General features: G+C 37.6%; 1 protein-coding gene across 2 annotated transcripts in view; it reads right to left on the reverse strand.

Moving 5' to 3' along the window:
* LOC137252172 (uncharacterized) overlaps positions 1-12,566 on the reverse strand; it is a 32,235-nt gene extending 19,669 nt beyond the window's left edge. For both annotated transcript variants that reach the window (XR_010953461.1, XR_010953462.1), the window contains exons 1-2: positions 12,454-12,566; positions 11,892-12,392 (exon numbers count right to left, since the gene is read on the reverse strand). The gene's annotated coding sequence lies outside the window, so the exon portion shown is untranslated. The remainder of the gene's footprint in view (positions 1-11,891; positions 12,393-12,453) is intronic.
* Between the last annotated feature and the right edge of the window lie 14,835 nt (positions 12,567-27,401).

Here is a 27,401-nt window from a genome sequence, read left to right on the forward strand (position 1 = left end):
ATTACTAAATGAGTTCAAGTCACCATTCAATTTGACCAAAGTAGCTATTTTGGGAAGATGCCAAGAGGCTGAAGTAGTTATTAACTGTGAACAGCTCCAGGAACACGTTTCATCTAGTAACACTGATCTTTCAAATGACATCACGGCATGAACGCAGGGGCTAGAGGAAGCCTATCAGAGTAAGGCAAAACAACTGCTCCTGAAGTACGCGAACATATTTTACCAGCATGGTTCCAAACCAGGCCGTACCAATGTTGTGAAACATCAAATTGACACTGGAGACGCGAGGTCGATACGTCAAGCTCCTCGTAGTGTTCCACTGGCGAAACGGGAAGTTGTGAGTCAAATCGTACAAGAAATGAGCGACAGCGGCGTCATCGAACCATCAGCTAGTCCATGGAGCTCACCGGTAGTACTTGTAAAGAAGAATGATGGAAAAATAAGGTATTGCGTAGACTTCCGGAAGTTGAATGACGTTACGAAAAAGGATATCTACCTATTGCCAAGAATTGACGACAGTATGGACTCGCATCTACTGTGCATCTACTGTTAAAGATAATTTAGCATTTTTGTTAAAATGATTTAACAATATCGTAGATGCAAATTTATCTTTAATGCATTCAAAAGCTTCATTCGAATTCTCGTCCCATACCAAAGTTTTGACACGTTTCTTACTTACTTTGTTAATTAGATCATAAATGTATCTATGATAATAATTTACCATACCAATAAGTTTCTGTGCCTGCTTAACTGATTTTGGACGTTTGAAATTGCGAATAGCTGATACCTTTTCATCGGAGGGTCGAATACCTGTTCCAGAAATGTTATGTCCTAAAAAATCTATATTTGTTACACCAAAAGTACATTTACTTGGTTTAATGTTTAAACCGTACTCTGTAAGGCGTTGAAAAAGGATACGTAAATCTTTTAAATGTTGTTCTTCGTCTTTACTTGCAATAAGTAAGTCGTCGATGTAAGCATATTCAAAATCTTAGTCACCTACTACCTCATTTATGAATCTTTGAAAGTTTTGTGCAGAATTTCTAAGTCCGAAAGGCATTCTCATGAATTCAAACATACCGAAAGGAGTTGTAATATCAGTTTTATAAATATCTTCTTCAGCCATAGGAATTTGGTGATATGCCCTAACTAAATCTAATTTTGAAAATATATTTTTATTATGAAGGTTCATATTAAAATCTTGAATGTGAGGTAACGGATAACGATCGGGAACAGTTACAATATTCAATCTTCCAAAATCACCACATGGACGCCAATCATACAACTCTTGTGAAATCATAATTGGAGTGGACATCTTAATCAACCAACTCATCAAGATCGATATGCAAAGCAAGACGATGCGATATAAGAACATGGATGTGCCGCTTAATTTCGGCTACGAGAGAGGCTACAGCAGTAAACGAGTGCTGGTGGAAGAGAGTCGGCAAATACCACCAAAATTCGAGGCAGTAATCTGGGCAAAGGTTGATGGAGATTGCGGGACAAACAAATTGTGGGTTGTCGAAGCAGAAAACAAATCAGCACTGAACATACTTGTAGAAAAAACCCTGGTTATGACAAAACAAGATGGACGTATTCCGGTAAGATTACTCAATGAGTTCAAGTCATCATTCAATTTGACCAAAGGAGCTATTTTGGGAAGATGCCAAGAGGCTGAAGTAGTTATTAACTGTGAACAGCTCCAAGAACACGTTTCATCTAGTACCACTGATCTTTCAAATGACATCACGGCATGAACGCAGGGGCTAGAGGAAGCCTGTCAGAGTAAGGCAAAACAACTGCTCCTAAAGTACGCGAACATATTTGACCAGGATGGTTCCAAACCAGGCCGCACCAATGTTGTGAAACATCAAATTGACACTAGAGACGCAAGGCCGATACGTCAAACTCCTCGTAGTGTTCCACTGGCGAAACGGGAAGTTGTGAGTCAAATCGTACAAGAAATGAGCGACAGCGGCGTCATCGAACCATCAGCTAGTCCATGGAGCTCACCGGTAGTACTTGTAAAGAAGAAGGATGGAAAAATAAGGTTTTGCGTGGACTTCCGGAAGTTGAATGACCTTACGAAAAAGGATAGCTACCCATTACCAAGAATTGACGATAGTATGGACTCGCTATCTGGTACGAAATGGTTTTCCACACTGGACTGGAAAAGCGGCTACTGGCAAGTTGAGGTGAAGGAGGAAGATATAGAGAAAACAGCCTTCAGTGTCGGTGATGGTTTTTGGCAATTTACAGTGATGCTTTTTGGACTTTGTAATGCACCAGCTACTTTTGAGAGACTCATGGACCAGGTACTGAACGGTCTACATTAGAAAACATGCTTGGTGTACCTGGACGACATTATCGTATTGGGCAAGAATTTTGATGAACATCTTAAGAACTTGGAGGAAGTTTTCCAGAGAATAGCTGGCGGTGGTCTGAAGTTAAGTCCCAAAAAGTGTGCGCTGTTTAAAAAGGAAGTAAATTATTTGGGTCACAAGGTAGCGACAGAGGGCATCTGCACTGCAAACGAAAAGATAGGCTGTAAAGGATTGGCCAAGACCACAGAACCTACATAAATTGAAAAGTTTCCTTGGGCTGTGCACATATTACCGCCGGGTTGTAGCAAATTTTTCCAGTGTAGCCCATAGCCTACATGAGCTTACAAGAAAAAATAAAGCTTTTGAATGGAAGAAGCAGCAAGAAGTGGCTTTCCAGACATTGAAAGAGCGTTTGTGTACTGCCCCAATGTTGGCATATCCGATTCCAGGAGCAACATTTATTCTATTTACAGATGCGAGTGGATATGCTATAGGAGGCGTTCTATCACAACTGGTCGATGGACAGGAGAAGGTAGTTGCTTATTACCGCCGTTCGATTGGAAAACCAGAGAGGAACTACTGCGTTACGCGGGAGAGCTGTTGGCATTGGTAGAGTGCATTAAACATTTTCACAAATACCTCTACGGCCAGCGATTCCGTGTCAGGACAGATCACGCAGCCTTAAAATAGCTTCTGCAGTTCCGTAACCTGGAAGGACAATGGGCACGGTGGATCGAGCGACTACAAAGCTATGACTTTTCCATTGAACATCGAAAAGGTAGTACCCATGGAAATGCCGATGAATTGTCACGAAGACCATGTAGTTTGGAATGCAAGCACTGTTCAAAGGCCGAGGCTAAAGAAGACATTATACATGTCCGGCTAATGACTATAACGTGTACGGATGAATGGGACAAGGAACAACTAAGAAAGTGTCAGCTAGAATATACAGATCTGTCACATGTTATGCAAGGGCTCTAATGAAACGAAAGACCAAACAGAGAAGAGATGTTAGCAGAGAGTCCCATTGTGTATTGGGCACAGTGGAATAGTTTAGAATTGATATCCGGTTGCTTGCATCGAGTATGGGAGAGTGAGGATGGTCAAAGAAAAAAGAAACTGATAGTTTTTCCCAGAAAGAGGATTCCTGACGTGCTCAGCGAGCTGCATAATGGTCCAAGCGGATGTCACCTTGGAATCACGAAGACGCTCGAGAAGATTAAGCAGAGATTCTATTGGGTTGGTTGCCGTCAGTCGGTCACTGAGTGGATTGCGAACTGCGAGGTTTGCAGCAGAGCGAAAGGGCCCAAAACCCGAAGTCATGGCCAGATGAAGCAATATATTTCAGGTGCGCCATTTGAAAGGATCGCTGTGGATGTCGCCGGTCCATTTCCTACTAGCAACGGCGGAAATAAATATGTACTGGTAGTTATGGATTATTTCAGCAAATGGCCAGAGGTAAACCCAATCCCAAATCAAGAAGCGGAAACAGTAGCAGAAGTGTTTATAAAAAATTGGGTTGCAAGGTATGGTACAATGGATTTACATTCTGACCAAGGCAGGAATTTCAAATCAGCTGTGTTCCAGGAAATGTGTAAATCACTGGGCATTCGAAAAACACGGACAACTGGATTGCATCCTCAATCCGATGGTATGGTAGAACGATTCAATAGAACATTGAAGGAGCACTTAAGGAAAGTAGTAAACAATTACCATAAAGAGTGGGATACCCGAATACCATTATTCTTGATGGCTTACTGATCAGCAGTGCATGAGACAACGGGTCAAACCCCTGCAAAAGTAATTCTTGGCAATTACCTTAGACTGCCAGCTGATTTTAAGTTTGGTATAGATGACGAGATTTGGTGCTGTTATACAACCCACAACGTAAAAAAGGTTTGCCCCAAAAATTGCAGTGTAATTGGGAAGGCCTAATCAAAGTTGTAAAACGGATCAACGATGTAGTGTACCGCATACAAACCATCGGTAAACCCCGAACCAAAATGAAAGTGGTCCATTTGGAAAGGCTGGCAACGTTTAGATCTAGAGATTTGTCTGATCGGGACGATCAGACTTAGGTGCAAGGCAGTGTTACGAATGTTAGCCGATGCTAAGCAGTGACGTGAATGCACATCAATAATTAAATCATTTTGTCTACACCTATGTACGTACACGCAGCGGAGAAGAAATGCACAAACACATGCAGATATCTTATCTGAGATGCTCCTAAAGGTATGCAGTTATAATTGTGGATGTGTCGCTCACACATACAAGCGCATGGGGTATGAGAGAAGCTATAAAAATTATACATCTGTAGTTGTAGCTGAGAAATTTATAACTAACTAGTAAGTTCTGGAATAAGAAAAGCCTTAGAAATATGGAACGAGGAAATCAGACAGTATAAGAAGGCGACAACAGTAGAGGCGAGAATCAGTTTCATTTAAGCTATCAGTCAGTTTGGTTGTTAAGCAAGCTAGTTGCAAAGTATAAGTGTTATTGTGAAGTACTTTAATAAAAGCCATTTTTCCATTATTCAATATTGGAGTTATTTATTCAACAGTTTAGCGATACGAACTTTGGCAGAATATTACAAATAAGGGGAATTGCAGTAAATTCGTTACAATATTATAAATCTCCATTCCTGAATGGCTCAAAATACTTTAACTCAAAGCTAAAGTGTGTGTGTTATTGAATGGTAAAATATAATTAAATATAGAGTGGGAATGTAGGAACCATTCCCAATCTTTAATTAATGTAAACTTGAAATGAATGCACATTTTTTTTCCATTCATTACTAAATACTTTTTCCCCAAGGTTATTTTTTGGTATACTTTCATTGCCATCAGATATATTAAATCAATTTAGGAGTTGGGTGCAAAAAAGGCGTAAAATTTATCAATAGAAATAATAGCCCCTTGTGGCGTCGCAGCTAGAAGGTGGACTATTGAAACCAACGGGAAACGTTTAAATTTGTTTAGTTAATGATTTCCCATACGTTTATTTTTAAAGAAATACATAAATTAATACAACATTGAATATTAGGCACATTTTCTGAAATACTCACCGCAGTACACGTCCTCCTTCTTAACTTGTTACTAATGGCATTCAACTACTTTTAAAATAAGCAATTGAGCTCGTACGAAGGAGAAACGCAAAGTGTGGTGAGTTGACATGAATATTTGAGAACATTGAGAACAAAAATTGTAATGACAGTAAACGAAATAACAGAAGGAAACGAAATACTCTTGCCAGTGTTCGGTATTTAAATGAAGAAAACTTATCGATTGTGGATTCATAACATCCCCCACCCCGTGAATCACCATGATTCACCATTGTCGACGTCAAGCACGGCTAGTTTGGATGTCGGACGACGAAGAAGGCCTGCTTTCGCTCTGATGTCAGCTCGCCTTATTTCACCATCGACGCCTTTATACACTCGTTCCACTACTCCACGGCTCCACTGACGTCGCGGCATACCAGCATCGCAAATGAAGACGAGGTCGCCCTCCTTCAACGGTTTTGTTCGAGCACACCATTTGACGCGCCTGGTTGATGTGGGTAAATACTCAAGTACCCATCGTTTCCAAAACCGCTGCCGTAATTGCCGTGCTATCTGCCACTGTTTTCTTAATGTCCATGTTTTTTCTTCCGGCTCAGTTAGCCGCGGAGTGTTCGCGGTATCAGCTGTACCCAACAGGAAGTGGTTAGGCGTAAGCGGCTCATCCTGGTCAGCTGATGTTGCTACGTGCATTAACGGACGGGAGTTAATAATATTTTCTGTCTCTATAATGGCGCTTTGTAAGGTATGCTCCCGAGGCGACATTTCTTTAAACATATGATACAACGCTCGCTTAACGCATCTGACCATCAGTTCCCAAATACCTCCTTCGGACGGGTTACTTGAGCAGTTAAAAATCCACTCAACCCCTCTGCTTGATAATTCACTCTACACCTTCTCACAGTCGAAAACCTCGTCGAAATGCCGAGCTATCTGGTCGACACCCACAAAGTTCTTTCCGTTATTGCTTCGAATTCTTGCAGGTACTCCTCGACGATTGATGAAATTTCGAATAGCCAAAATGCACGAATCCGTCGTCAAGTCATGCGCCACTTCTAGATGTACGGCGCGAATGGTTGAGCAGGTGAAAAGTGCTATCCACCGCTTTTCTGTCCGCCGCCCAATGGTAACTGTTTAGCGGCCCAAAATAGTCAAATCCAGTGTAAGTAAATGGACGGACAAACGGCGTCAATCCATCCACGGGAAGCTGACCTATTATTGGCGTAAACGGTTTAGCACGCTCCAACTTACATACCTGGCAACTCGCTATCACCTTTCGCAATTCTCGCCTTAGCTGGATGATCCAGAAGTTTTGCCTTATTTCTCCGATCGTAGCTTCAATATTTTGATGTTTCATACGCTGGTGATAATCGCGGATAACAAGCGTGGTGATTGCATGCTTCGCAGGCAGGATAATTTGATGAACCGCCTCGAAGGATAAACAACTTGCAGCTTCGATTCTCCCACCTACACGCATAACCCCATCGCTATCCAAAACCGGCTATAGGCTTCGAATCGTACTATCAGTAGGAGCCATCTGCTTTTCCTTTAGGTGGCGTATCTCTGGGGAGTAAAAGGCAGCTTGAGCCTGGCGACATAGTAGCTTCTCAGCTAAATTTAACTCCGAGCTGGTTAAACCGAATTGTTCCTTTGGATCCGATTGATGGCGCACATGCTTGATAAATCTTAGAACCCACTCAGTTGTTCTTTTTAAACGCATATACGACGAAAAACGACTGAAGTCGATGAGGGCCTAGTTGGTAGCTACGAGCAGGGAGGCGGCCCCAACGACTTCGGACGTTGCAACAGGATCGGTGCGATCACCAACCTCTTTCGGCCAAAGACGTTCTGTTTGTTTTAAAAACGTAGGTCCTGCAAACCATCGCGATGTGGTGGCTAAATCGATGCCTTGAGCACGGCGTGTAGCGTCGTCCGCAACATTGTCCAGAGTTGAGATCCATCGCCAATCTTGGGACTCCGTCGTGGCAAGAATTTCTGCCACTCGATGCGCTACGAATGGCTTATATCGACGTTGTGAAGACTTCATCCAGCTGATCACCGTTGAAGAATCGCTCCAAAAAATGCTCGAGTGAACTAAAACTTTATGTTCCTGAATTACCATCTGCGCCATACGCGTCCCAAGCACTGCTGCTTGTAACTCAAGCCTTGGTATGGATGTAGTTTTCATGGGCGCGCACTTCGTTTTGGCACATATTAAGGCCGTTCGTATTCCTTCGCTTGTTGTGAATCGCCAGTAACACACAGCGGCATATGCCTCCTCACTGGCATCTACAAAGACATATTCAGGAAAGTAATGACGCCTAACTTGTACCTGAGTGGCTTTATTTACATTTCCTTTCCAGCTTTCCCACCATGTGTTCATATCAGCAGGAATCGACGTATCCCACTCAATTTTTCGGCGCCAGACTTCGCGTAGTAGTAGCTTCGCCCCAACCGTGAGGTGGCACAAGAATCCTAAAGGATCAAAAATTGACATGACGTAACTGAGCAGCTCTCTCTTTGTCGGCGATCGACTTCCCTCGATTACATCTTTTTTCACACGCGGAAACCTGAGTTCATACCTGAAAACATCATCTTGCGGCTGCCAGAACATACCTAAGACTTTCGTCGCTACTATATTTGATCCGCCAAAGTGGATGTTCTCTTCAGCGCTATCACCCTTTTCCCGGAGTGAGTTAGCCACATCAGACGAATTTGAAATAAAACCACGCATTTGAAACCCCCCCTACTCTATGGATGTCGCGCACCTGCTTAGCAACACGAATCGCTTCCTCAACTGACTGGAAACTGTCAACAAAATCGTCAACATAATGGTGCTTAATTATAGCTTCTATGGTGCGAGGGAAAGTTTGTTTATGTCATAATGTATTTAAGATTTTTACGTACTCTGCTATACAAGGCGAGCAGGCGGCACCAAAGGTCATGACCTGCATCTCATAAACGTCGGGATCATATCTGTTATCGATCCTCCACAGAAATCTCTGCGCGTGTCTATCTTCTGGCTGCACTAAAACTAGGTGGAACATTTCTTTAATGTCACCACAGACTGCGACGGCGCCCATTCGAAAACTAAGTACAACATTCGCCATCAGCTGGTAATCTTGTGGCCCTTTTAGCAAATAAGAATTCAGCGACACTCCCTCAACGGCTGCAGCTGCATCGAACACTAGACGTAACTTTCCTGGCTTGTTGAGGTTTACGACTGCGAAGTGAGGGAGGTACCATACCTTCGGGTGAGACAAGTTGATCTCGGCGGGTGTCAGCTTCCGAACGTAAGCGTCGGCAAAATTTGCGTCTTTTTTCATTCTTCGCTCGATCCCACACAACTTTATTTTAGCCATTACATAGCTATCCGGCAACTGAACACAGTCGCTCTTCCACAGCAGGCTCGCTTGGTATCTACCTCCTACTCGCGTAACTGTGGTCTTCAAAATATGCTCAGCTCATGTGTCTTCCTCACCTTTCACGAGCGGTGCCGCTCTGACTCCGAAGTTTTCAATATCGAAATATCGTTGCATCATTTCGTGTAGATTATCATCGTGAACTTGGCCTATGTGCATACACTTTGCTCTTGGCAGATTACTTTGGCTGGTTTGCCCAAATACGACCTATCCTAATTTCGTGTTTGCTGAAAAAGGGCCGCTGTGACTAAGTTCTATGGTTCAAAAAGGTAGTCCTAAATGGCAATTGTCTAACCCTATTAATATGTTAGGCGTTGCATTGGTATAAGACTGGGGCTCGATGTGAAAAATTTCTTTAATTTTTGCGACGTCGCAAGCCCTAAGGCTTTGAGTTGGCAAGTTGAGATTCGAAACGGCACACATGTGGCGTAATTTGTGCCTCTTACTCATACCCTTACCGCTAATTTTTAACTCGACCAGACTGGCCATCTCTTGCGTGGTTCTTCCACCAAACCATTGTACATTAAGTTCGCATTGCTTTCCGCCTATACCTAATTCATCGACTATCCCCTTGTCTACCATAGTAATAGACGAACCTTCGTCAAGCATCGCGTAAGTATTATAATGTTAATCTTGGCTATATAAAGTTACCGGAACTACACGGAACAATACCGTATCAGGCTTACTTAGTGTCAGCGTACAATTTAATACGGGTTGAATGGGGTTAGACTCACATTCAACGCGCTTACCTGGTTCCGTGGACGTAGAGTTCTGACCGAATTCATGCAGTAATTTGTTGTGCCATCTTTGGCATCCATTTGCAGAGCACATTACGCGATTACGACATTCGCGAGCTGAATGACCGTTCTTCAAACAAGAAAAGCATAGATCATGACGTTTAATCTCTGCCCATCTATTTGCTACATTGCTTTCTAAAAACTTCTTACACGTATAACCTTATGCTGGCCCCGGCAGATAGCACAAGTGGCAGTACCTTTGAGCCTATCCTTTTCTACTTTGACGTTTTCTTTGTTATTGTTTTCAACAGCATGCAAGACCACTCTACTACGACGGCCCTCACATTCTTGCAACGTACAAACTAAATTGGCGACTTCGGTTAGCCAGTTGCTAAAATCGGCTATGGTTGCGAAAGGCTTTATTGTAGAAGCATATTTTGCCCAATCCCTCTTTTTGCTCATTGGAAGCTTGCCGATTAATTCGTCTAGTAGAGAAGGATTTGCAAGGTGCTGATATCCATTAAGTGACTGCAAGAATATAGCGAGTTTTTTTTTGTTTTCGACGCAAAAGGTATTAACTTATCGATGGCTGCTTCGGAGATTGGAGGGATTTCTCTAAACTGACGAAGTTGACTACGAATTAACAATTCCGGCCGCCCACACCGAATCTTTAGTTGATCCATCACGGCGCCGACATTGTCCGGGTGTATGAGCAAAGATTTAACTACCTCTCTTGCTTCACCTTTCAGGCTTTTTAACAAACGTTGGTTATTTTCCAGATTTGTGTAACCATAAACGGCAGTGGATTCGTAAAAAACGTTTGAAAAAATTGGCCAGTCCTCGGGGCAGCCACTAAATTCTGGCAGGTCTTGAACTTTTCGTGGCGCTGAATAACTATTCGACATGTTCGGCAGTTGCATTGGCGGAAGTCCATTTACAAGTGAATTTGGGCACCCTGATGTCGTTATGGTCTGACCAGACGACGTAGCTACAAAACTATTTGCATATTGCGAAGTAGGTGCGCGTGCACTTATAGGGGGAAAGCTGTGAGTATTGGTAAAGACATTCCCGTGTGAGAAATATGGACTTACGCTATTTTGCATGTTACCGACAGAAAATTCTGGAACAGCGATATTGCTAGGTGTACCGTTTTGCGCTGCTAAGAAGACTGCGACGTCGCTCCTCTGAGCTCTGCCAGCAGTGGCGTTCGACGTCGGCATAGCAGAGTAGCCGCTAAGGCGCAGACTTTCTTCATATGTTGCGCGCTGGTTATTATATTCCCTTAGTTGGGCTTGAGTATCCCACAGTTGGGTTTCCAAAGAATTTAATTTTTCTAATAGAAAACTCACCTGTTGATTTTCCATATTTCCTAACCCGGCGGTATGTGTGGTGATTGGAATGAGAACACTGGCTGTTGATCTGTAGTGACGGCGATGTTGCTGTTGGTGCGGTTTGCTTCGGTGGTTACTGCTGTAGTGGTTACCGTGGTAGTGGTGGTGTTATCCAACGTGGCGGTTATCGGATGGGCTGTCTTGGTAGCTCCGGATGTACTAGGAGTTGAAGAGGCACTCTTAAGCAAATTCTTTGTTTGACTGTTGTTAGCCATACTCGAGGATACAGATGTTATTGGTGTTATATTTTCGTTAGCTAGGCGGGCGCTTCTTCTCGGAGGAGTTCGATGCATACCTTACTCCATTATTTCACTGGCAAGACTATTTCGTTAAAACTTAAGAAAACGATCGTAAAAAAAAAAACAACTAATAAAATACTAAGTAACATTTGTAGTCAAAGGTTGGCCTCTTGTCCAACGAGAAATGTGTTACTTCTTAAGGTACGCGCACATTACGCTGCGCGACACGTAGCAGCAGCGGCGCCTCACAGAGCGACATATTTTGGCAATTCACATTAAGCGGCAATCGAGCGACACATTGCGGCAAAAGTTTCTGTTTATTTTTGTTTGCAAAATGGACGACACAGTTTTTGAAGCTTTAATTATTTCATTTTTGTGCGAAGAAGAGGAAAGGAAAAGAAAAAGGTCGTGGCTATGGGTCTAAGACATCTCATCTTCAAGATATGAGGAAGGAGAGTTCCACACTCTTTTGCCCAGATTGAAAAAAGATGGTGCCAAATTCTTTGCATGTATTCTTATGAGGCAATTCACACCTAGCGGCAGCAGCTCTGCGCGACACTTCCCAACTCGGCTTTTTTGCCTAGTTGATCAAATTTGCCGCGCTGTGCCGGGTCGCGCAGTGCTGCTGACGCTATGTGTGAATTGCCTCATAAGAATACATGCAATGAATATTTTGCAGTGCAGTGAAGTGCTGCGTAGTCCAGCCTAATGTGACCTTACCTTTATGCTAATGTAATAATGACATCTGCTTTGAAAGCTGACTGCGGAGTTCCCAAAAAAGCGTAATTTCATGTGTATACGAGAATTTGATGTTCTATGTTACGGCGTCGACAAATGCTTGACCATACGCTGGCTGCGTTGGCGTTAACGAAATGTACAATATTGGTGGCGGCAAATTTTAACACAACACTCGATGCGGTGGTGTTAATAAAGTTTTGTCGCAGGCTGCGACTGCGTTTAGCTCACAAATTATCTTCGCTGGCTTCGAATGCGTTTGCTATGCAAATCTGCTGGCTACTTCACGTTTGCTTTAACATTTGTCGCTGGCTGTGACTGTGTTTAACAAAATGGCTGCTGACTGCAGCTGCATTCCAATACAAATTCTTTGACAGTGAATGCGCTGCGAAATAAAAATGTGGCGTCGCAGCTAGAAGGTGGACTATTGAAATCAACGGGAAACGTTTAAATTTGTTTAGTTAATGATTTCCCATAAGTTTATTTCTAAAGAAATACATAAATTAATACGGCATTGAATATTAGGCACATTTTCTGAAATACTCACTGCAGTTCACGTCCTCCTTCTTAACTTGTTGCGACACCAATGGCATTCAACTACTTTTACAATAAGCAATTGAGCTCGTACGAAGGAGAAGCGCAAAGTGTGGTGAGTTGACATGAATATTTGAGAACAGAAGGAAACGAAATACTCTTGCCAGTGTTCGGTATTTAAATGAAGAAAACTTATCGATTGTGGATTCATAACACCCCTTCTAATTATTCAAGTAGTTTAATATTTAAAAATTCATGAGATTAACACCGGCTTATAATAATTGAATATTCAATCATTATTTTTGAAAAGAAAGAATCATTTACTGGCATACTGCGATTTTAACATTTCAAAAACCTCCACATAATCATCATCAGTCAATTTCCAATGTTATCAAAGGTTTCACCGAGATTCGAACCGCAAATCACACGGTGAAACTGCAGTTGCCTTAAATCATCGCAATATGCCAGTAAATGTGTCTTTCCTTTCAGTGTCTCTTAAACTTCGCAAAGACAATCTATTGCTTTCTTGCTATATGTCAAAATGGTTCTATATGACCTGCTTATTTTGCTATTGTAGTAAAATGGATTTTGTAAATGAATACATTGTGCATTGACCAGAAAGAGTAAATTGTGGTTATCTTTTGTCGATAATATAACAAAAACAGATACTTGAGTTTAAGTCATTTGAATTTAAATATATCAAAGTACATAGGACTATCGGCGATTTCGTTGGAGCTTCCTAATTCCGAGAATTTCGATAAATATATGTATAATTCCATTGCATACAGCGATTCAGGCTTTTTCTATTCACCTGAGTCACCTTCCCACAAAAAAAAAAAATGTTTCATTGGGAGGTTATTAATTTCCCTCCCCACAAAGAGATTGACTGGTTCCATCGGACTACAGTTTTTTACAGCTGATGTTTTCACAGTGTTTGACGGAATATAAATATAGGACCCGAGTGATTGAGAAGGACCATTAGTCTCTCTGCTCCTTGCATTACTTGAGCAGATTTGTATTCAAAGTTAATTTTCTTTGCTATCAAAAAAGCTACAACTACCTATAGAGCCTACTTTAAATGACTGTAATTACAAACTAATGTGTTTAGAAGAACATTTTTCTTAGAAAATAGAGAAAAATAGTAATTGCTATTGATAAACGGTAAAACGGTACGGTTGTGTTTATTTCTGCTCCTTGAATTTTACATTTTAAAATGGTAAAACTATATTCAAATACTTTTTAAGAATAAATAATGTGTGAGACAGAGACTCAAAAAGCGGAAGCAGAAGTTGGTTTCAAGAATATTATACCAAATAAAGTTTGATTTTTTAAATTTAATATATTTGCGAGAAAGTGACTCTAAATAAAGAAAGCAAAACGCATACACTTACAAAGTTTGATACATATATATACATATATTCATTCTGTATAAAAAATGGAGAGTAAATGCGACAAGTGCAAAAGTGCAATACGTGGAGAAGTGTCAAAAATTCGTTGCGAAGGGGTATGTGGGAGATATTATCATTTAGCACCAAAATGCTCTGGCATAGACCAATACAGTGTTAATAAATTAGACGAATGTGAAATGCTTAGATTTATGTGTAATGATTGTGTGCAGTATGTGCATAACGTAGATGACATTCTAAAAGACATGCAGATGGTAGTGAGCAAAAATGGCAAACAACTATCTGAGTACAGGAATGAATTTGATAATGCTCTCAAGAAACATGAAAGAGAAATAAAGCAAGTTTTAAAAGCAGTGGAAGTTGCATTTAGCGACAGAATTAAGGCAATGCAAAAAGCGCAAGAATCATGCGAAAAGAGTGTTGTAGAAGTAAACAAAATACGGGAAATTGCTGAAGGCTTCAAGCGAAGCAGCGAGCAGGTCTGTGATGAGTTGAAAACAAACAAGGATGACAATAAGAAAATGATTGAAGAAATAAGTAAAGAGAATAAAAAAATGTGCAATGAAATAAAGAAAAATGTTAATAGTGTTGAAGCCAAAGTGTCATACGCAGCGATAACAAAAAATGATGGACAAAAAAAAGAAGTGTTACCAGACATTAGAAAGAATCATCCCCTAATTGTCAAGCCGAATAAAAAGCAAAATATAGAAATAACCAAAACTGACCTAAACTCGAAAGTTGATCCTAAAGGGCTGCAAATAACTAATATAGTAGCAAGGCAAAGTGGAGTTGTTATTGTTGAAAGCGAAAATGACCATGAGCGTGACAAAATAAAAAATGCCATTGAGAACAATCTGGGAAATAACTATGAGGTTAAGATTCCCAAAGAAGTGAAACCAGCAGTCATGGTGACTGGTATAAATTTTAAATATAGCGACGAGGAACTGGTGCAAAGAATTAAACGACAAAACATTTGTTTAAGTGAAACGGACATCAAAATTGTTAAGCAATATGAAGTGAAAAAGAACGCGAAAAACTATTATAATGCTGTGATAGAAATGAATGTTGAAGCGTTCCAAATGTACTAGCTGGAGAGAGGCTTAATGTAGGTTGGGAACGTTGCCGAGTATATGATGCAGTGCAGGTATTGTGTTGTTTTAAATGCAAAGGCTTCAATCACAAAGCGGCTGACTGCAAGGAAAAGGAAGTATGCACAAAATGCTTGGGTGAGCATAAACATACACAATGCATAAAGGATGCAGTAAACAAGTGCATTAACTGCATACGAGCAAACAAGGAGCTGAATCTAGGACTTGACGAAAACCATGATACTCTGGATAGAACTTGTCCCGTATACCAACAAAAGCTAGATGCAAGGAAAAGGAAAGTTGTTTATTAGCAACCAAAGAAAATCCTTACAGCAGCGCAAAAGTCAAAATATTATTTAAATCGAGATAGCAATATATACAACTTGGAATGCATTTATCTTAATATTAGTAGTATCATAGCGAATAAAATCGAGCTGGAACGTCTTATTGAAATAAGAAGACCAAGTATTGTGTTATGTACGGAAACGTGTACAACAGAACATATCTTGGATTCTGAACTTAGTATTCCGACATACAAATGCATTCGTTGCGACTCTCAAAGTAGGCACACTGGCGGTGTTGTCATGTATGTGAATGAAAATATACAATTTAGCATAGTTTGTAATAAAGCTATCAACATGAATGTGTGGTGCATTATTGTAAAAATAAACAAATGCGCGTTAAAATGGAAAATCGGTGTACTATATCACTCACCAAGTAGCAGTGACTCCACCTTTATTACTTATCTAAATGAAATCATCACTGAACATCTCAAGGAGGCGGATAATAATTTAATAATTGGTGATTTTAATATCAATGTAAATGTATCGTCAACATACTCAAACCAGCTAACAAGTTTATTTGCACAAATGGCAATGATACAAAGGATAAACTTCGACACAAGGATAACAGAGTACTCGTCTACAAGAATTGATTTGCTATTCAGTAACAATGATAAAGTTAAAGCAGTAAATATAGGTGAACATCGCATTTCTGACCATGAGACAATCCACTTCGAAGTGCCAACAACAAAGCTTTGTAAAATGAGAAGGTATGCTACTGTTACATGTTGGGAGTACTATAGTGCTGAAAATCTTTTAACTTTGCTACGAACATGCGATTTCAGCTTTATGTCAATTTCCGGAGTAGAAACTAAAACTAAAGCCCTAAACGAAGTTGTAACTGTGGCTATGCAAGCACTGACTTATATAAAGAGGACCCAAATACAGATAAGAAATAAGTGGTACGACCGAGAATTAACAAACCTGCATAAAAGAAAAATAGAATCTTATAAAACTGCTCGAAATACTGGATTTTGGGAAGAATATAACGTCATTAAGAAAATATATAAAAGAACCATAATTTATAAAAAAAAGAAATACATGGAAGATAGAGTAAATCATAACAATGGCGATATGAAACGTATGTGGAAGTGTCTAAAAGACCTCGTCGAGCTTAATGATGTTAAAAAACATATCACTAAAATTGTAATTAACGGTGAATGCCTGGAAAATGAATATGATATAGCTAATGCCCTAAATAACTTTTTTATACAAAGTATTGTTGAAATTAATGATAGCATCGAAGAAATTGTAAATGGGGATGAAATAAGCGCAAATCATAGTAATCCATTTGAAACATTTAAATTTACTGACATTGTAGTGGACGATATTATTATTATCACAAAATCACTTAAAAACAAATATGGCGGCGACAAGCTTTTATCGGAGGGTGTCGTTAAAGATGCCATGACATATACTGCTAATTTCTACAAAGACATAATTAACGAATCCTTAAACAGCGGTATTGTACCTAGTTACTGGAAAATTTCAACAATAATACCTGTTGAAAAAGTAAAAAATACAATGAAACCTGAGGAACTACGTCCAATTAACACGTTACCTACAGATGAAAAAATTATGGAGACAGTGGTGAAGGATCAACTTGTGGCATACTTAGAGAAGCACAATGTGATTATCCCAGAACAATCGGGATTCAGGAAGAGCCATTCTTGTGAAACAGCGTTGAATATGGTAATTGCAGATTGGAAAGAAGACATGGCGGACAAAAATTTTACGGTGTCTGTCTTCTTGGATTTAAAACGGGCTTTTGAAACTGTCGATAGATCTGAGCTATTGGACGTTATGTTTAAAATTGGTATAAGAGGAAAGGCTTTGGAATGGTTCCGGAGTTATTTGGGTGACAGAAAACAGAGAACGATAATTGGAAAGGAGGTTTCATCAGTGGTGGATGTTAACATTGGTTTACCACAAGGCTCGGTCTTGGCGCCAATATTGTTTACATTGTATATCAATGATATCAAAAGATGCTTAAAATATTGTAAAATACGTCTATTTGCGGATGATGCATTGCTTATCATAAGTGAAAAATATACAGAATGTGCCATGCTGAAAGTACAAGAAGACCTGGACTCGCTATACAAATGGTTATGCCTTAGAAAACTGAAATTAAATGTCGAAAAAACTAAGTTCATGATATTTTGTAAAAACACCAATATCATAAGTAACAATAGTTTAAATAATATTACGCTGAAGGTAAAAAACATGGAAATCCAAAGAGTAGACAAAATTAAGTATTTAGGAGTTTTGATTGATGATAATCTAAATTTTGGAGAGCATGTAACTTATCTGGAAAGGAAAATTGCACAGAAAATAGGCTTCATGCATAGAACATGTAAACATATCAGTCAAAGTCATAAAATATTGGTATATCGTTCAATTATTGAACCACACTTTATTTATTGTCCTACTATTCTGCTATTAAGTAATGATATATATATTAAGAAACTTCAAATACAGCAAAACAAAGCAATGCGATTTATTTTAAAATGTCCTCCAAGAACGCCAAAAATTGTAATGCTCAATAGATTAAACTGGCTTAGTATTAAACAGTCAGTTAGTTATTTCACATTGAAATTTATACACCAACTTAGGTTAGGAATGTTACCGAATTACCTGAGTAGTAAAATACATTATAATCATGAAATCCACAATTATGGAACAAGAAATTGCAATAATATAAGACTGCCTAGAATAAGAACTGAGTTCGCCAAAAGGTCTCTTGAATATTTAGGGTATAAAATGTATAATGAGTTACCTTCTGATTTGAAAGACTGTGAAAATATTAGTAAGTTCAAAGAAAAATTGTTTTTATATTGTACGTCACTAAATGTGACATGAGTAGTTATGTTTAATTTCTTATTTTAACCTAAACTAGGTCTTAAAGACCGTAATAATAAATAAATAAATAAATAAATAAATATTGCAATTTGCAAACTCTCAAACCAGTATAGATACAGTATTTGACCATAAACCGCTAAGAAGAATATATGAAGGAACTTAAGAGCTTTTATAATATATAACTTTCAATTGTTTAATCAACAATTGAGGACGTTCAAATGTAGATTAGTACTTTTTCATGCAAGCCTTTATATTCCACATTGGCAACACTTGTTTAGAACGATGACAATTTTCGGAACAGGGATGTTGAAATCTTTGTCGTTTGCTTTTTTTATTATTAAATTTTTAGGAAAATTTCAGTAAGAATACTTTTCCAGTTAAATTCTTTGTGCTTTATTACCATTTAAATATCGAAAAAACTGGTCATTACGGACAATAATTAATTGTTGTGTAGATATTTTGAAGTGGCTTTAATTAAATGCAACCATGTGATATTTGAGCGGGTTTTGTGCATGTACAACATTTTTCATAATTGATTGGTACTAGAAAAGTGTGTGCACACTCAGCAAAGGCTGCATTCATTTGAATGCTTATTTTGTGTTGAAAAATGTTTGTGTTTCATTCAATTACTTCATTCTTTCTTAGAATGAGTACGGGGGTGCATTCTTTTTTTCCACTACTGAATGAAGAATGGGTTAACTTTTAAGCCACATTCCTTAACAAGGAATGAATGAATGAAGAACAAGCATTCTTAAATCAATAATTTAAAATTTCAAATGATTGCACAGTTTTACAGCTCTGATATATACGACACTTAATTCAAAAGTATAATACTATAACATAATATTTACATATATCTACCAAATAAAATACAAATACGTACTATCTACACCCGAAGACAGACCTACATTTATTTAAAAAATGGAAAACCAACCACCAAAATTGCAGATACTTAAAGCTCGCGTAGGAGTACTCTTGCATATGATCCTCTGTGGGTGCTCAATGGAGTACTACAGTGAAAGTACTTTGGTATGTACTCTATGGAATACTCACAAACAAAGCGAGAGTGGGATCACCTACTCCTCCTAGGACATCGCAATGTTAATTGGAGCACAATTTTTCTATGAATACAGATTAGTTTTGGAACACTCCTATACTCCTAAGGAAGTATTCCTTACACTATTTATGGAGGACTCGCGTTTTTTTAAGGGTATTGTAAGGAATACTCCTTTGGGAGTATAGGAGTGTTCCAAAACTAATCTGTATTCATACAAAAAATGTGCTCCAATTAACATTGCGATGTCCTAGGAGAGGACTCTCGCTTTGTTTGTGAGTATTCCATGAGTACATACGTGAGAGTACTTTCCAAAATACTTTGACTGTAGTACTCCATAGAGCACCCACGGAGGATCATATGCCAAAGTACTAAAGAGGAATTGTGTTGTCGGAAATTATCGGAGTGAATTTAATTTAAAAAGAAAGTAAATGAAGAGGGGCAATACAACTCTTATATTTTATACTACGAATATTCTTATGTTATTTTGCATTTGCGTGAATAAAGGAACTAATATTTCTCTATACTATAGTATGTATACATAAAACCAGTGCTCTGTTGCATTTTGTCAGAGTTGCCATAGTAAAATTTTATCATCAGTTATTTGTATGCAATATTTTTTATGGCAACTCTGTTCGATCGTCATCGGGTTGTGATCACGGTCGCTAAAAAACGAGCAATGATCGGCTGATGGTGGTCCGCAAACGCATTGCAAAGGAGTATTGTTAGAGTACTCCGACATGAAGAAAATGGAACACGAAATCCAACAATTTTTGCAGGGTATGTCTACTTTTTAGCGTTTTGACAGGGTTTTCAATATGGCGGCGCATAGTGCCTGCTATCTTCAGAGGGTGATAGAAGGAGGTACAGAATGAGACAGCGATAGTCAGTTACAAATCAAGTGATCCAATCACCTTGAAATTTTGACGTCTATGCAGAAGATATCACACTTATATGGCCCATACATGACACAAAATCCATGCGCAAATATAAAACGAAGAAATTTGTGGAAATGAGAATCGTATCAAAATCATTTTGTTTTTAGCGCAGTTCTCTGCGCAAATAGCGCAACCAGTGCACACACTAGGCAAATCCTTGTGCAAATTGGTAATTGGCACAACAGCCGTCATCCAGTGAGTTTTACAGCTCCGGGTCACGATCAATTCTCACGGGAATGCACTTGATCATTGAGAGACTTGAGAAACAGGGGGTCAGTTCCCTAACTGTGAAAAACTGAAAAATGTACACTCATTGAAAACTCATTTGCACACACAATTTACACTTTAAATTTTCATGCGATTCTGTAAATTATTGTGCACATTGTTTTGCTGAATGTAAAAGTCTTATGTCAGTGAGAAAATACTCATCAAACGCCATGAAAACAATAAAGTCATTCTGCAACAGTGCGTATGAGTTTTGAATGTCACAATAGTGTACACTGGCTGCCAAGAATACTCACGAAGTTTTTATCAGTGAGTTTTTTTGTTCACAGTTTTGCTTTACAGAACCAGAATTGCAAAGTTTACACAATTTCTTGTGTACACTTTAAAACTCACAGCGAATAGGGCCCCAGATGTCGTGATATTTTCGCACACCTGAAATGTGATAGGCAGGTGTCGCCGCTGTTTTTCATTTAACTCATACCACAATTCACACACATAAGATTGTGCATTCACGAGTTCAAAATTGCTTCGTTCTGCGCATCTACGTCATACTTGACTTCTTCAGCGAATGAAAGAAAGAACTTTTTTTTTTTCAAGGGGTGGCGGGGGTCCTAAAAATCACAAAATTATCATCCGCAACTCTAGGAAACTCTTAGTTTATGAAATACTTGAAACACAATGCTGAGCGACGACGATATACGCCGCGTCGGGCGATGACATTTCTCAAATTACGCCCAGACATTTCGTCTACTTAAAATCCAATGCCCATCGAAATTGACGCTGTTTATTCAGAGTGGCCATTATTTAGAAATAAAGGTGAAAACAATTAAAACTTTTTTAATTCTCTGCATTAGCACTTGACTGCTAAAAAAACCCCCCTAAAATGTTAAGAAATTAACAAAACAAAACAAAAATGTTAGGAAATTAAATTAAAAATTATATGTAAAGAAAAAAATTTGTTTTTGGATATCATGTTTTCTTTTTTTATACTTAAAATATTGAACAGCAGCACCCCTTGGGACGTTTGTCGTCATCGCCCGGCGGCGACGATAGAAATAAATCTATCGTCGCAAAATTACGTCGCGTAAATTTCGCTCTTGGCGTTCATTGTGTTCACCTTCATGTAATTATGGGGATTCTATTTTTGACAAGCCGATGTTCGTCGCGTCTATTTCGCTGCGTCAAAGCATTGTGTTTCAAGCTTTAGTTTGATTCACAATTGCCGTCATCCGGTAGCAAAATCCTGAGCCAGATAAATAATTGTGCATGTAAATGCTACAACAACGATTTGAGCCAGATAAATCCAGATAGAAGTTTGGTTCAATATGTGAGCCAGATAATTTGTTAATTACTTCCTTTTAACAATTGTTTTTGTTTTTATCGGCCTATTGATAAATCATTCAAGGTTCGAATTGAGCTCAAGGCCAGAACAATAATTTTTTTTCTAATGATAATTATTGTTATTTTTTAATTTTTCTAAATTTGAAAAATTGTATTTTGTTTTTGGAATAGTAAGTAGAAAATTTTTCAGACAACCTGCCATAGCTGCGCAGATATATCCATTTCGAAGGGTGCTAAGCCTTCATCATCAGTACGCTTTAGGCATGCTGCGCTAACCATTTAGCTATAAAGCGGTGGTTTGTTTGACTGGCAAATTTGCTACTTCTATTCCTTTTTACCAACTATATTTATTCAGTGTTGCGCCATCTGGTGTAAATCACTGATAATGCTGGATTTTTGTTTATTGTCAATTACTTTGTTTGACATTCCCAAGTGCTCGTGGTTTATTAACAATTGTTTTTGTTTTTATCGGCCTATTGATAAATCATTCAAGGTTCGAATCGAGCTCAAGGCCAGAACCATAATTTTTTTCTAATGATAATTATTGTTATTTTTTAATTTTTCTAAATTTGGAAAATTGTATTTTGTTTTTGGAATAGTAAGTAGAAAATTTTTCAGACAACCTGCCATAGCTGCGCAGATAGATCCATTTCGAAGGGTGCTAAGCCTTCATCATCAGTACGCTTTAGGCATGCTGCGCTAACCATTTAGCTATACAGCGGTGGTTTGTTTGACTGGCAAATTTTTCAAATTTAGAAAAATTAAAAAATAACAATAATTATCTGAAGGTATATTATTAGGCTTTTTCGGTCTAAGTTTTTGTTTTTAAGTGCGAAATAAAATTAAATGATTCCACTTTTCTAACCCAACGTTTCGCTAATAACTTTTTAGCATCATCAGGGGTATGTGTTTATTTGTTAAATCTGTTACAAACAACAAAATACAAAAATGTTAAATTACATACAATTCTATTGAGTTTGATAAATCCGTATGAAAAATCAACTAAAAACAGATAATAATACATGAAAAACCAACTTACAATATTGCACCTTCCCGAGGGGTTTTCCTCTTTTGAAATTATTTAAAACTATTGTCTTTGAACATACAACACTTTTGAAAAACATAAAAATATTGAACATTTATGGACAGTAAATCAATACCAACTTAACGCTATGGTAATCTCGTCAATACTAAAAACTATTTTCCTAAACACGTAATGTAAGCAGATGCTATATTGTCTGTATCTTCTTTCTTGTTAATCGTCTTTTCTCTTCTTTCCATGATTCTCAGGCTTTCTAAAGTGTATCTTGTTGTTTCTTTCCGTTCCCTGTCAATAATCTTCGCATTAGTAAAGTCAGCTGAGTGTCCACTTGATATTATGTGTTGTGATAACGCTGTACTGTTCTTTTGTTTTCTTATATCCGCTTCATGTTCGCCCAGTCTAACACCTAAGGGACGCTTTGTTGTGCCAATATATATTTTGCCGCATTCTTCGTTTGGTTTTCCTTTACAAGTAATTTCGTAAATAACGTTGTTTTGTTGATGGAGATCTACAGGACACTTTGTTCTTGTAAATATCGTTGACAAAGTGCGGTTTGACTTATAGGCAAGTGTTGTGTTAGTTGTTTTTATTATGCTGTGATCAATATTTTCGATAAGCTTGGGTATGTATGTGACGCTGTAAAACTTTTTCGCTGCTTTCGTTTCTAAATTTGTTCTTATGTTAGGTTGGTTGCTGGATTTCATGATTTCTTGGTTTATTAGCTCTCGTATTAAATTATTAGGATAATTGTTGCTGCGTAAAATATTATAAATTTTTTGTATATTGGCATTATGAAAAGTTTTGTGGCTTAAGGTCAAAATTTTATGTATGAAATTTTTTGCTGTATTAATCTTATATTTGGTCGGCTGCGATGAAAGGCAGTTTATTAGGCGTCCTGAAGAGGTAGGTTTTGAATACCAGTCAAGAAAAAGGTTGTGTTTCTCCCTATGGATGCAGACATCAAGAAAAGGTATTTTGGAGTTGGCTTCTATTTCCATTGTAAATTGCAGTTTTTTGTGATATTTATTCAGAATATCTAGAATAATGTTCGCGTCGTTACGTTTAATTATCGCCAAGAGATCGTCTACATATTTACATATAAATTTTATGTCAATATCAAATCGTTTCTTAAGTTCCAAAATAGCATTGCCAAGTAAGTCATCCATAACAATGTCAGCTATTGTAGGTGAAATTGGATTGCCCATAGGCATTCCAAACGTTTGCGTATAAAGCTTATTATAAAACATAAAATAATTATTATCTTTAAGGCAGAAATCTAGTATCTCCTGGAATTTCGGCTTTGGAATATTGGTTTTTTCTTTTATTTGGTTCCATTTTCCTAGAATTATTTTCGAGGCTAACATTGTTGGTATGTTAGTGAACAATGAAACGACATCAAAGGACACTAGAACTTCATCATCACATAACCTTATATTGGCTAATCTATCTTTTAGGTTGAACGAATTCTTAACATTGTATTTTTCCGATATTAAAGCTTGTAGAATATCTCCAACGTAATTTGACAATTTGTAGCAGGGGACCATAACTGAAGAAACAATAGGACGTAAAGGCATTTCAGGCTTATGTATTTTTGGCAATCCATATATTCTAGGTGCCAAAGCCGCAGAGCAAGTGAGTTGTTGTTTCTCTCTATAATTGATATGTTTGTTTTTGTAAAGCTCGTCCACTATTCTGTTGTTTTTCTTTTGTAAAGTATTTGTAGGGTCAGTTCTTGTTGCTTTATAAGTGCTTTTGTCTTCGATTAGCTTACTCATTTTCTCTATATACTCAGTTTTATACATTGCTACTGTTTTCTTTCCCTTGTCAGCCTCTTTTAAAACAATTTCGTTCTTGTATTTACCGACGAACGCTTTCGCCTTATAAAATGCCGCTAATATAAATTTTTGGGCTTCATTATGCTTAATGTTACGCTTAAATTGAAGAATTCTATTGCTCACTTTGTTACGCGCAATTTCCTTATCCTTTTCGTTTTCTAATGATTGTATAATTTGTTCAATTTCAGCTATGATGTGTATAGGTGAAAAATTTGATTTTGTTGTTGGTACTGTGAATTTTTTACCAAGTGACAATATCCATTTAACTTCGTTAGGGAAATCAATCGTTGTTTTATTTACGAACCAGTTATCGTTTGTTGTTATGTTAAGCTTCTTCATTTTTTCGTTCTTAAGTTTATTTATTTTCGACGTAAGTATAGTTCTCTTTCTTTCTGCGATCCTGTGACTGAGGAAACTTTGCTTATTGACAAATGTGTTAAATTCTACCTCATTTAAAGTATATTTTAATTGCTGTTGAGCCTGATTTAATAGATCTTTTGTAAGCTTGATGTTAATGTTGGTTTGCGTAATTTCTAAATTTAATATTTTCATTAGAAAACTTTGTTTTGACTTATCAATCTGTTGTCTTATCTTTTCAGAAGTGGTGTTAATTTCAACGTGTCTGATTGAATTTGTTAGGTGATAAGCGATAAGTCCGTATCGTTTGCATTCTAAGAGAAATTTTAGATCTTCTTTATGCTTAGATAGTTTCTGTATTTGTTTGCTGTAGTGTTTGAGGGATATGCATGCTAAATTTCCATGCTTATAGCTTATATGCTTGTAAAAATGCTTCATTTTGGTTGGCTTTGTAAATGTTGTTCGTAGCAGAAAAAATAAACAGATTATTCGGCAGGCCTTCCGAGTTTAAATATTATGTATTTCCGACCAGTTCTTATTGAATCTGAAGGTATATTATTAGGCTTTTCCGGTCTAAGTTTTTGTTTTTAAGTGCGAAATAAAATTAAATGATTCCACTTTTCTAACCCAACGTTTCGCTAATAACTTTTTAGCATCATCAGGGGTATGTGTTTATTTGTTAAATCTGTTACAAACAACAAAATACAAAAATGTTAAATTACATACAATTCTATTGAGTTTGATAAATCCGTATGAAAAGTCAACTAAAAACAGATAATAACACATGAAAAACCAACTTACAATATTGCACCTTGCCGAGGGGTTTTCCTCTTTTGAAATTATTTAAAACTATTGTCTTTGAACATACAACACTTTTGAAAAACATAAAAATATTGAACATTTATGGACAGTAAATCAATACCAACTTAACGCTATGGTAATCTCGTCAATAGTAAAAACTATTTTCCTAAACACGTAATGTAAGCAGATGCTATATTGTCTGTATCTTCTTTCTTGTTAATCGTCTTTTCTCTTCTTTCCATGATTCTCACGCTTTCTAAAGTGTATCTTGTTGTTTCTTTCCGTTCCCTGTCAATAATCTTCGCATTAGTAAAGTCAGCTGAGTGTCCACTTGATATTATGTGTTGTGATAACGCTGTACTGTTCTTTTGTTTTCTTATATCCGCTTCATGTTCGCCCAGTCTAACACCTAAGGGACGCTTTGTTGTGCCAATATATATTTTGCCGCATTCTTCATTTGGTTTTCCTTTACAAGTAATTTCGTAAATAACGTTGTTTTGTTGATGGAGATCTACAGGACACTTTGTTCTTGTAAATATCGTTGACAAAGTGCGGTTTGACTTATAGGCAAGTGTTGTGTTAGTTGTTTTTATTATGCTGTGATCAATATTTTCGATAAGCTTGGGTATGTATGTGACGCTGTAAAACTTTTTCGCTGCTTTCGTTTCTAAATTTGTTCTTATGTTAGGTTGGTTGCTGGATTTCATGATTTCTTGGTTTATTAGCTCTCGTATTAAATTATTAGGATAATTGTTGCTGCGTAAAATATTATAAATTTTTTGTATATTGGCATTATGAAAAGTTTTGTGGCTTAAGGTCAAAATTTTATGTATGAAATTTTTTGCTGTATTAATCTTATATTTGGTCGGCTGCGATGAAAGGTAGTTTATTAGGCGTCCTGAAGAGGTAGGTTTTGAATACCAGTCAAGAAAAAGGTTGTGTTTCTCCCTATGGATGCAGACATCAAGAAAAGGTATTTTGGAGTTGGCTTCTATTTCCATTGTAAATTGCAGTTTTTTGTGATATTTATTCAGAATATCTAGAATAATGTTCGCGTCGTTACGTTTAATTATCGCCAAGAGATCGTCTACATATTTACATATAAATTTTATGTCTATATCAAATCGTTTCTTAAGTTCCAAAATAGCATTGTCAAGTAAGTCATCCATAACAATGTCAGCTATTGTAGGTGAAATTGGATTGCCCATAGGCATTCCAAACGTTTGCGTATAAAGCTTATTATCAAACATAAAATAATTATTATCTTTAAGGCAGAAATCTAGTATCTCCTACCTCTTCAGGACGCCTAATAAACTACCTTTCATCGCAGCCGACCAAATATAAGATTAATACAGCAAAAAATTTCATACATAAAATTTTGACCTTAAGCCACAAAACTTTTCATAATGCCAATATACAAAAAATTTATAATATTTTACGCAGCAACAATTATCCTAATAATTTAATACGAGAGCTAATAAACCAAGAAATCATGAAATCCAGCAACCAACCTAACATAAGAACAAATTTAGAAACGAAAGCAGCGAAAAAGTTTTACAGCGTCACATACATACCCAAGCTTATCGAAAATATTGATCACAGCATAATAAAAACAACTAACACAACACTTGCCTATAAGTCAAACCGCACTTTGTCAACGATATTTACAAGAAC

This window comes from Eurosta solidaginis, chromosome 5, assembly GCF_040869045.1.
Source record: "Eurosta solidaginis isolate ZX-2024a chromosome 5, ASM4086904v1, whole genome shotgun sequence".
NCBI classification, from domain to species: domain Eukaryota; kingdom Metazoa; phylum Arthropoda; class Insecta; order Diptera; family Tephritidae; genus Eurosta; species Eurosta solidaginis.